Below are 9,572 nucleotides of genomic sequence, written 5' to 3' on the forward strand. Positions count from 1 at the left end.
TCCTCCCTCATCCTCTTTCTTTCCTCTGCTCCTCCATGCAGCAGATGAATCACGGGAGAGTCAAAGACACAGAGGAAATCAATTAGACCTCTATCCTTGCAGAAACTATTTGAAATATTTTTAATTCTCTTTCTGGAACCTATACTTGGATCAAGAGACACTATGGGTGGTGCAGGAATAAAGGGAATAATGTTAGGGCTCTCGCTCTTCCACACCTGACTTTGTATGGGTGTATTCCTTATTAAAAGTGAATTACCTATACTTTGGAACAGTCTGTAACTCTGCTCTCTAGAGGATGCTTGAATATATTCCCTTCTCAGAAGGTTAGTGCCAGTGACCTTCTGCTGTGAGTCATGCTATAGCTATAAGACACATGTATAAGTATATAAAGCAGGATAAATATTACCGATAATAATGCAGTGAGCTACTGTACAATATCATAGATGCCTAGATTCTTGTATGGAGACTGCTCTGTACATCCATCTAAAACACATTCACCACCACTGCTGTTGATATTAAAGACAATATTCATTTTTTTTAATTTTTTAGTCTATGAAGCCATGTTCTCAGTCCTCTGAGAGCTGTGGGAGGAGACAGCACTGACTTATTGCGAGTAAAAGAAAACACTTAAAATAGGAGTTTGTATTTATTTTCAGTCACCATTAGGGGGAGCTATTGTCTAGCTTTTTATAAAAATGACCACTTAAGACAAAGGCTTGCCTGCCTTAAAACCATGCACACTCAGACATAATGTTATCCATTATCTTTAGCTCATACTAAACATAAAATTGAGCTCTGAAACCATTCATTAACAATGCCTGATCTTTCCAATACTCACTGAAAAAAAAATGCTCCAAGTTGCACTAAACATAGTCTGCCAGCAGGGGACATCATGCGCACAGCTATTTCTATTGTCCCCATTTGCTCCCTGAAAAGCAGTCATGCTGTGGGAAGAAAAAAGAACCGCGATGTGGCCATCGCTAACGGCGAAAACGACACTTAAGTGAGTTGTGATTTTTGAGTTGATGCCAGCTATTTGCATCTAAAGCTGCAACACAGAGCTGTAGATCAGAAGTATAATATTATCAAATGTTGCCATTAAATCAATATTAGCTATTGTGCCTTTTCTGAGTGTGGGTGTTTCTATCGGAAGACATAACTCAGTCTGTCATCTGTCACACAGCTTTGAATGAAACACTCAGCCTCCCAAGAATGCTTTGCCCTAATCCAGAGGGATTAAGAATATTGCAGTTGTGGGTTATTGATACTGACCCTTACGAATAGGGTGTTACTGTGAGACTGTCTCACACATGGAAATATGTGGCACTCCAAAAGTTATCCCCTTGCATATTCTGAACCCCACCTTGCAAGACAATCCCGTCACTGAGTGTACACCCTTAACCACAGGACCATTTGCCAAAATGCCAGAAGCTGCCAGACAAGTGCAACTGCTTTTTCCTTTTTTTCTGTGAGAAACAGCTGGTTGAACTGCTAAAAATGTCTCAATCTTCAGAGAGGCTCTGGCATTTGGTGACTGTGCCATGTGGGGAAAAACCCACAACAGTTAGACAGAAGAAGAAAAATGAGTGACTGGAATGGCAAGCACTTGCTCAGCAACTTGAGATGCATATATATATATGTATATATATCACATAAATCATCAAACAAATGACAGGAAAAACCACGGGCACATAATAATAAAGCCATGGTCAGTGCCAGAGTAGACGGACATAATGGGCAGTGATACTACCTTAGCATCCTACATGACAAATTCAAGATTAAACAACCTGTCTAAAATGACATCATGAACCAATATGCATTTATAATAACCATAAATGTCCAGTATGTTCATAGCGAATATATTTTGCAAGTTTCAAGTGAGATTGCACTTTCATGCATTAAAGACAGCCTTATAAACTAATGATAGCCGTTTTTAGTTGGAAAGAGTTTGTGCAGACATGTTACAGTATGTTACTATTAACTGAAAAATTAACATGATTGTTATTACAGTGTAATGTGAGTGTTTTAACATTTTTATTACCAAATCATAGGTCTTATTTTTAAATCGTGTTGGAATTCAGCTGAGGGGTGATAGTAGCTTTTTGGATGAGCCTGAGCCAGAGGGGCCTGTCCAGGATGCTGACGCTGGCCATGGACAAACCTAGGTGCCTAAAGTGATAATACACTTAGCAGGTCAAGGCAGTCATATTGAAGAAACAGCTTTGCTGCTGGGTAAAATACTTGTTAACTATTTATTCATGTGTCTGGGATGTTTCATTGTAACATTCAATTTACCTCACATAAAATATTAGTATATAAACAGTACTAATTGGCTAAGTTATGGTTAGCAGTTTGCAGATAATATATGTGGCTTTATAATGTCTAGGATGATTGATGTGAAAATCCATTAAACACAAGATATATGAATTATGTACATTGACTGCACCTTGTGAGACAAATATCTAAGCATGTCTCTTAAGGCTCCATGGAATACCTAAAATCAGGGTGGGACCTGGTACATCATGTTTTGTTTTCCATTGCAGCACCACCCATGTCGAGAGGGTCTAATTATACACCACAAAAGTACACAGCAAGGTCTCTTTACATCGAGTGGAACAAAACTTTTTTTTGACTGGATGTGACCAGTTAGTTTGACTTGGCAAGAGAACTCCATCTGAAATGTCTGTGCTCATGTGGAGGAAACAGGCAGGCTTTGTTAAATACTGAGGTAAAGAACATTTTCAAGTGCTGAAGTTCTTGTTGTAAATATGGGCTGGGGAGGGTTAAGCAGGCAAGATCTTGTCACAGTGACTCTTTGGTAGGCCTGTTTTGTTTGTGAGCAAACTGGGAGATGAAAGAAAGGAAGGGATAGATGGCTGCTCTGGGAGATTTCACCCATTTCAAAGATTTCTGCCTTTTGTGTGTTCACAACAACACGAAAGAGCTTATCATGGAAAAACAATAACCCAATGATTGTTTTCGTGACCAAGAAACTAAATATTAGTCTTTAAAAACATGCCCAAATAGTTGTTTGAGAACAGGAAGTGCATGCAGTGAACTTTCTGCACAGAGAAGAACAAGAAAATAAACTTTATGCATCTTTATGTAAAGCTAGAGTCAACAGATGATTAGCTTAGCAGACCATGTTAACCTATAGACTTGAACTAAGTGAAAACAGCAAGCATGGCTCAGATCAAAGCGATAATAATGTCTACCACACTGTATTTGACTGTGCAAAATGTGCCTGTGTGTTTTGTTTTTTGTTCATTTTTTGTGTTTTTATATTTTCCCCTGCTTCCTGGCTTTATGCTAATCTCAGCTAATTATCTGCTGGCAGTAGCTGTATATTTAGTGTACAAACATCAGGCTCAATTGATTTTCTCATTCAAAAGTCTGCAAGAAAGCACAAAAACACGTTCTCACCATGTCAAACTATTGCTGTGGTGTTTCTATCAATAAGTGCAGATTACATGATTGAAACAGGTGTCCAACTGTCAGTTTGTGCCTGTAACGAATGACTCCTCTGCTGACTGAAGCTTAATGAATGAAGCTCACACAGCACAGTTACCACTGTAATGCCACTAATCAGAGGGTTATTGATCACTATACTGTTACACTTTAACAACACAGCAGATCATCTTACTCCATCTCAACCTGTCCCTAGCATCCTCTTCTGACACACCAACACTTTGCATATTCTCAGTGACTACATTCATGAATCTTCTCTGTGGTTCTCCTGTTTTCTTCCTGCCTGACAGCTCCTTATTTAGCATCTTTTATCTGGTTTATATCCACTATCTCTCCTCTCAAATGTCCAAACCATCTCAGCCTTGCCTCTCTAACATTGTCTCCAAAGCACTCCTGAGAGGTCCCTCTTGTTTTCCTTCTTATTTCTGATTTTATCTATTCAATTACACCCCATGAAAATCTTAACATCCTCAGCTCTGCCACCTCCAGCTCGGCCTCCTGTCTTTTTGTCAGTGCCACCTTCTCCAAGTCATAGCAGATCTCACTACCATCTCGCAAACCTTCCCTTTCGCTCTTATTGATATCCTTCTGTCACAAATAACCCCTGACATCCGTCTCCACCCATTCTGCCAGCCCGCACTCTCTTCTTCACCTCTCTCGTCTACTGTTCTTTGCTTTGAAAGGTTGACTGCAGGTATTTAAACCCATCTGTCTTCACTATCTCTGCTTCTTGCATGTTTACCTTTCCACTGGCCTCCCTCTCATTCATATACATGTATTCAATCTCTGATCATTGCGCTTTTCTCCAGCACATACCTCCACCTCTCCAGACCCTCTTCCAGTTCCTCACTTCATGCCCTATCATAGTCTTTTTCTAGATGCACAAAGATGCAGTGCAACTCCACAGAGGGTCACAAACCGGTGTACTTCTCATGCCGGAGTGGTGAAGATTGCATCAGGAAGAGCATCCGGTATAAGATTTTGGCTAAATTAAACTTCCAGTTTATAAAGAATACATCAGATGAAAAGCTATGCATGTAAAACTTTTAAAAGAAGGTTATTTATGCTAATTATTCTCTTCATGTCATCAGTCTGTTTATTTTCAGTACATTTCCCATGTGTGACTCTCTTAGAGTGATTCTCTTAGAAATGATAGGGAGCTCTGTGAGAGGGAGGATCACAGAACTTAGCGATAGCAAGATCAAAACCTCTAAAACTGTCTGCCAGCTGCCTCCACAGCACACCCTTGCTGCACAGGGGCCCTCACTGGGATTTATTACAGCCTTTATTACAGCCGTTGAGACTGTACAGCACATGTGTCTGCAAAAAAAAAAAATTTATTTATACTGTAAACAAACACGAGGCAGAAAGTGGAATGACAAATGTTCTGAATATTTCCAGTGTGCATGGGCTAAAAATAGACTTTCAGATTAGACGAGGGAGTAGTGAAAGTGTATGCAATAGAGCGTTGACCAGCAGTGGGCAATGTAGACATTTGCCAAGTAAAACAATACACCCGCATCACTAAAAATGGCATTCAATGGAGTCTACACCCTCTTGAGTCCATGTGGGAGTAAAATACTTTAAAAAAAGACTGTCCCTGGATTAAGACACAGAAGGACTGTTGTTTTGTCTGTAAGAGTATATGTGTGTGTGTCTATGTGATGGTTCAGCGGGAAAAAGCTCACTCAGAATCATACATCAAACATTATTATTTGATAAAAGGTTTCTAATGGGTTCCAAATGAAATGTTATCCAGTTTTGAGAATTTTTAATAGTTGCTCAAATAACTCCTTACCAAAACTACCCAAAAAGGCCCAAAGCAATTAATTAGGCATCGCTTAACACCTACAAATATGACAGGTCTAAGCATTAATATTGAGTTGTCCCATTGATATAAACATCAGAATGTTCCTGCATGAATTATTAAAATGCACCATATTAAGATAGGACTTTATTAAAGTACCTTTATTAAGCCTAATTCTACCATGTAGCATCACTTTTTGCACCTTAGGGACCTTAGGGGTGACAATGTGGACATGCACATATATACACAGAGGGTGATTATTAGAATGTGCTCCAAAGGGTCCTAATGGTGAAAAAGTGGCATTAGAATTGGGAAAATCTTTTTTATTATCTCAAGAAGAAGAATCCTTAAATTGTAAGAAAAGTTCCCTTTTCTAATTGTTAACATCTTTTTTTTCCCTTTGTGTTGTGATTAGCAATTTAAAAATATTTGACTCCAATATTTGAATGGAACCTTTTGTAGCATCACAAGAAGGTTTCTGGCTCAAACCTCCTTGTCATCTTAATCCTTCTCCTCCTCTTCTCTATGTGTTGGTTTCCTCCCACCTACAAAATATGTCTGGTTCTCTGTATTACTCTTATGATGGATTATTGACTTGTCCAGGGTGTATTCTGCTTTCAACCCTATGTCAGCTGCTACCTATAGGCCAAAGCCCAGACCTTAAATTAGATAAATAGTTTTTAAAAAAGGATGGTCTCGATGTCACCTTGTTTTTCAAGGTCAACCAATTTAAACTTGCAAACTTAATAATTATATACATTTTTATATATTGAGGGTGATTGCTATTGCTATGATCTTTTTTTGTGGCTGAACAATGGGACAGGACAAAATGCTCATCACATTTTCAGACCCAAAAAAGGAAGGAAGATAAACCTATCCCACTTGTCCTCTCAGTCTTATCAAGAAGATAAAGCGTCTCTATTAAAACCTCACTGACCACTCAGTCTCCTCGAGCAACATAAAGCTTATCATCTACTGAGACTCTTCAGTCTTACCCCTGTCTCCTAGCAGAGCTAAACATAGGCTACTGTGTCTGTAATAATCACCACTCTGAAGCGTATGCTGTGGGAACGTTTCAATAATTAATTCAGGCTCTTTTTTTTCCCTCTTTCTTTACTCAAAGACGTGCACATGCACACCCGACAGATCACGTGCCGTCCCTACGAACAGTCTGCACTCACATTTTCAGAAACTACACAGCTGTCTAAAGTCCTTCAAATGATGTGCTTGTGTATTTAAAATAGGAGCTTCAGAATGCCTCGATCTAACCTAAAGGTCGTCTCTGTCTCTTGTACTTGATGACAGAGGTGGCCTGTTGCGGTCTTTGGCTGTGGACGGTCTGGCTTTTCTGTGGGCTCCTTAGAGTAACAGATTCGGCACGTGTCTCATGTGAAATTATGCGTGCACTTGAATCTGTGGCGCTTTAATGTGTGAGTTTGTGTGGGGGCGTGGGACAGACAGGAAGGAAAAAGGATCTAAAGGCAGCACCTGCTATCTTGGGGCAAAGGGCTTGTATAATATGTCTTGGGGTGCGTAGTGTTTAGGACAGGTGTTCTGCTGGAATTCATAAACACCCTCCTGCTGGAGGCTGGGTCACTGCTCTGTGCCTGCTAGTCCTACTAGGGGAGTTTGTTTCCCACTGACGCCAATGTTATGTTTTCCACATCCATGAGCTGCACAGATCTGCTAGGGGGTGAGTTACATAAATGTTATCATCAGAGGGTGCATGAGGTGACCATTACAATACAAGGGCACCAACTTGAAATGCTTCCTGCTAGCAAATCGGAAAGCACTATAAGAACATCAAATACAGGTCTCTTGTTATTAGGAAGTCAGTGTGCACAAGGAAATATAATCCAAGCCTGAGACTGTGAGCCAAGGGTTTCACACAGTTCCCAGTCAACTGGTGATTGTGCACGACTTTTATTCCTTATTTTGTGACTGACTTCAAGTCTGCAGTGTTTAGAGAAATGAATGTTCTGTAGTTTCCGTTTCACTCAAGATCTGAAACCAAAATGTGATGACAACTGTGAAGATTCTTGCATTGTCTTTCTAATCTGCTATAATTATATCCACACAGTCTTAATGAAGCAGAATAGCTGGGATTTGACATAAACCCTTGATGATAAAACCTTACTGTACAGTGGTGTGTCTTCATTCACCTATTATTTCTTTATGATTTGATAAGAAGATAAATGGGAATTAGAGACAACTGCAAACACAAATTTCTTATCATTTCTTTATGTAATCTTCAGGAACAGTTCTCCAGGTTTCTTGAAGGACATTGAAGATTCATTGGATGCTGGCCTTCCTTTTATTAAGTTCTCTGTCAATACACTACTATATTGAAGTTTGTGGAGGCGAGTCCTTGACAGATAGTGTTCCATTGTGTGTTTTTACTGCATTTGTACTGTGTTTGGTTCATTATTATGCTGAAAAACTGAATGCTAATCAGCAATGATTGAGATGGTATTGCATGGTGGATCAAAATCATTCTGTGCTTTTTGTGTTCATAACTCCAACTCCACCTAAACTAAATGCAGCCGCAAATCATGACAGAGCCTCAACCATGTTGTACAGATGGCTGTAGACACTCACATTTGTAGCTCTCTCCTGACCTCCACCATACACATTGATGGCAAAATTTCCAATTTGAATCCATCACACCATAAGACCTGCTGCCACTGATTTTCTTGCATGATGTGGCATGCCTCACCCTTTTCACCCTTTTTCTCTTCCTTAAGATTGGCTTCTTCACAGCCACCCTTCCACTGAGACCATTTCTGATGAGGCTTCTAACGAACAGTCGATGGATCAACAGAAGGGCCAGATGGATCGCTCAGATCCTGAGTCTGGTTACTTAAGGACTTGACTTTTGGATAGTCTTCAATATTTTTAGTCTTGCCACTTCCTCTTTTGTCCTCTACTTGTGCCATTTCCTCAAACTTTTCTTAAGGACACACTGCACAAATAGAAAGCGCACACTGCTTCAGCTAACAGCTCTTTGGGAATCACGTTGTAGGTACAAAAATGTTATTCTATGTCCGTTGAACATTGTTATCCTGGGCATTTTTCATAGGTTTAACTAAAAAATGAATTAATTTTTTTAATAATTGGCTGCTAGCAAAAGGGCCCGAAGATACTATTGTCTGTTATGTGCAGACACAACACTGGCTCATCCTTTTTAGAAGCTTTGATGATTCATAAGTCAGTGGCAAGTGTTGATCTGAAAATAATCAGGTATGAGGACAGGAATGAAAATGAGTGAAAAAGCATCCAATTATCCAAAGAAAAACTTTGATCTACCTTTTAAGACCACATTAAGTAAAACAACAAAATCTGGCTTTGAAAATAAACAAAGTAAAATAAAGCAAAATAAATCAATAAGGGGTGGCTCAAGACTTTTGCACAGTACTTTGCATTCTGCGATTTTTATTGCTATGAAGACTAAGTTTTGACTTGAAATGGCTTAGTACTTAGTAGCTCTGCTATAAAGCTATTGATGCATTCCCTTCCCAAGGGTGTTTTTTTAATAAAGAAACTTTACTGTGTCACGTTGTGGTGTTCTTGTTCAGTCTATACTAACATGCTTTAAGACCCTTAGGACCATCTCACCCTTCCCTCTCTAACTGTTGCTTTCTATTTCTGTCTATCCCTGTGGGGCTAGACTCTTGATCTGCTCGGAAAGAGCATTGCTGGTTTGAACCAAACACCAGATCAGAATCAAGTTAAAAGTAAAACTGGTGGCCTGAATATGTTCGCTCCGGTCTCCGTGGCATTACCCACTCCTCAAAATCATCAAATCACATCACACTGCTGTCAGGGGCACCTGTTCCCTCACTTGTCATTCAGTTTTGGCTCCATATATTTTTTGACACTGAAATGAATAAAATCAAGTTCTCAAACTTTGGTTGTTTGTAGTGCATAAATGCAGGTAGTGGGGATAATACACCCCTCTTTTATGTTTATCATGTGTTCAATGAGCTAAGGGTTTTCACTCTCTTAGTCCTCTTTGTCTCCAATTCACTCCATAGAAAATTTGACCTCTCCTCTCAGCAGCTTTGAGTGTGTGCTGCAGCTGAACGGGCAGCAAACCTGCAACCACAGCACACAGCCGAAGGTGAACTGTAACGAACTCATGTTCTCTGTGAAACCCCACCAGATGATCAACTGTTTAACTGCAGAGTGCACAATTTTGCTGCCATTGAGAAGCCTTTCCAACCGTTAGTCTAAGGTCTTTTAAAAACAGTGAACTCATAGATAAGGAGGGACCGGTTACAGGCATGCTGACGGGTGC

The sequence above is a fragment of the Oreochromis niloticus genome, linkage group LG19 (genome assembly GCF_001858045.2).
Source record: "Oreochromis niloticus isolate F11D_XX linkage group LG19, O_niloticus_UMD_NMBU, whole genome shotgun sequence".
NCBI classification, from domain to species: Eukaryota; Metazoa; Chordata; class Actinopteri; order Cichliformes; family Cichlidae; genus Oreochromis; species Oreochromis niloticus.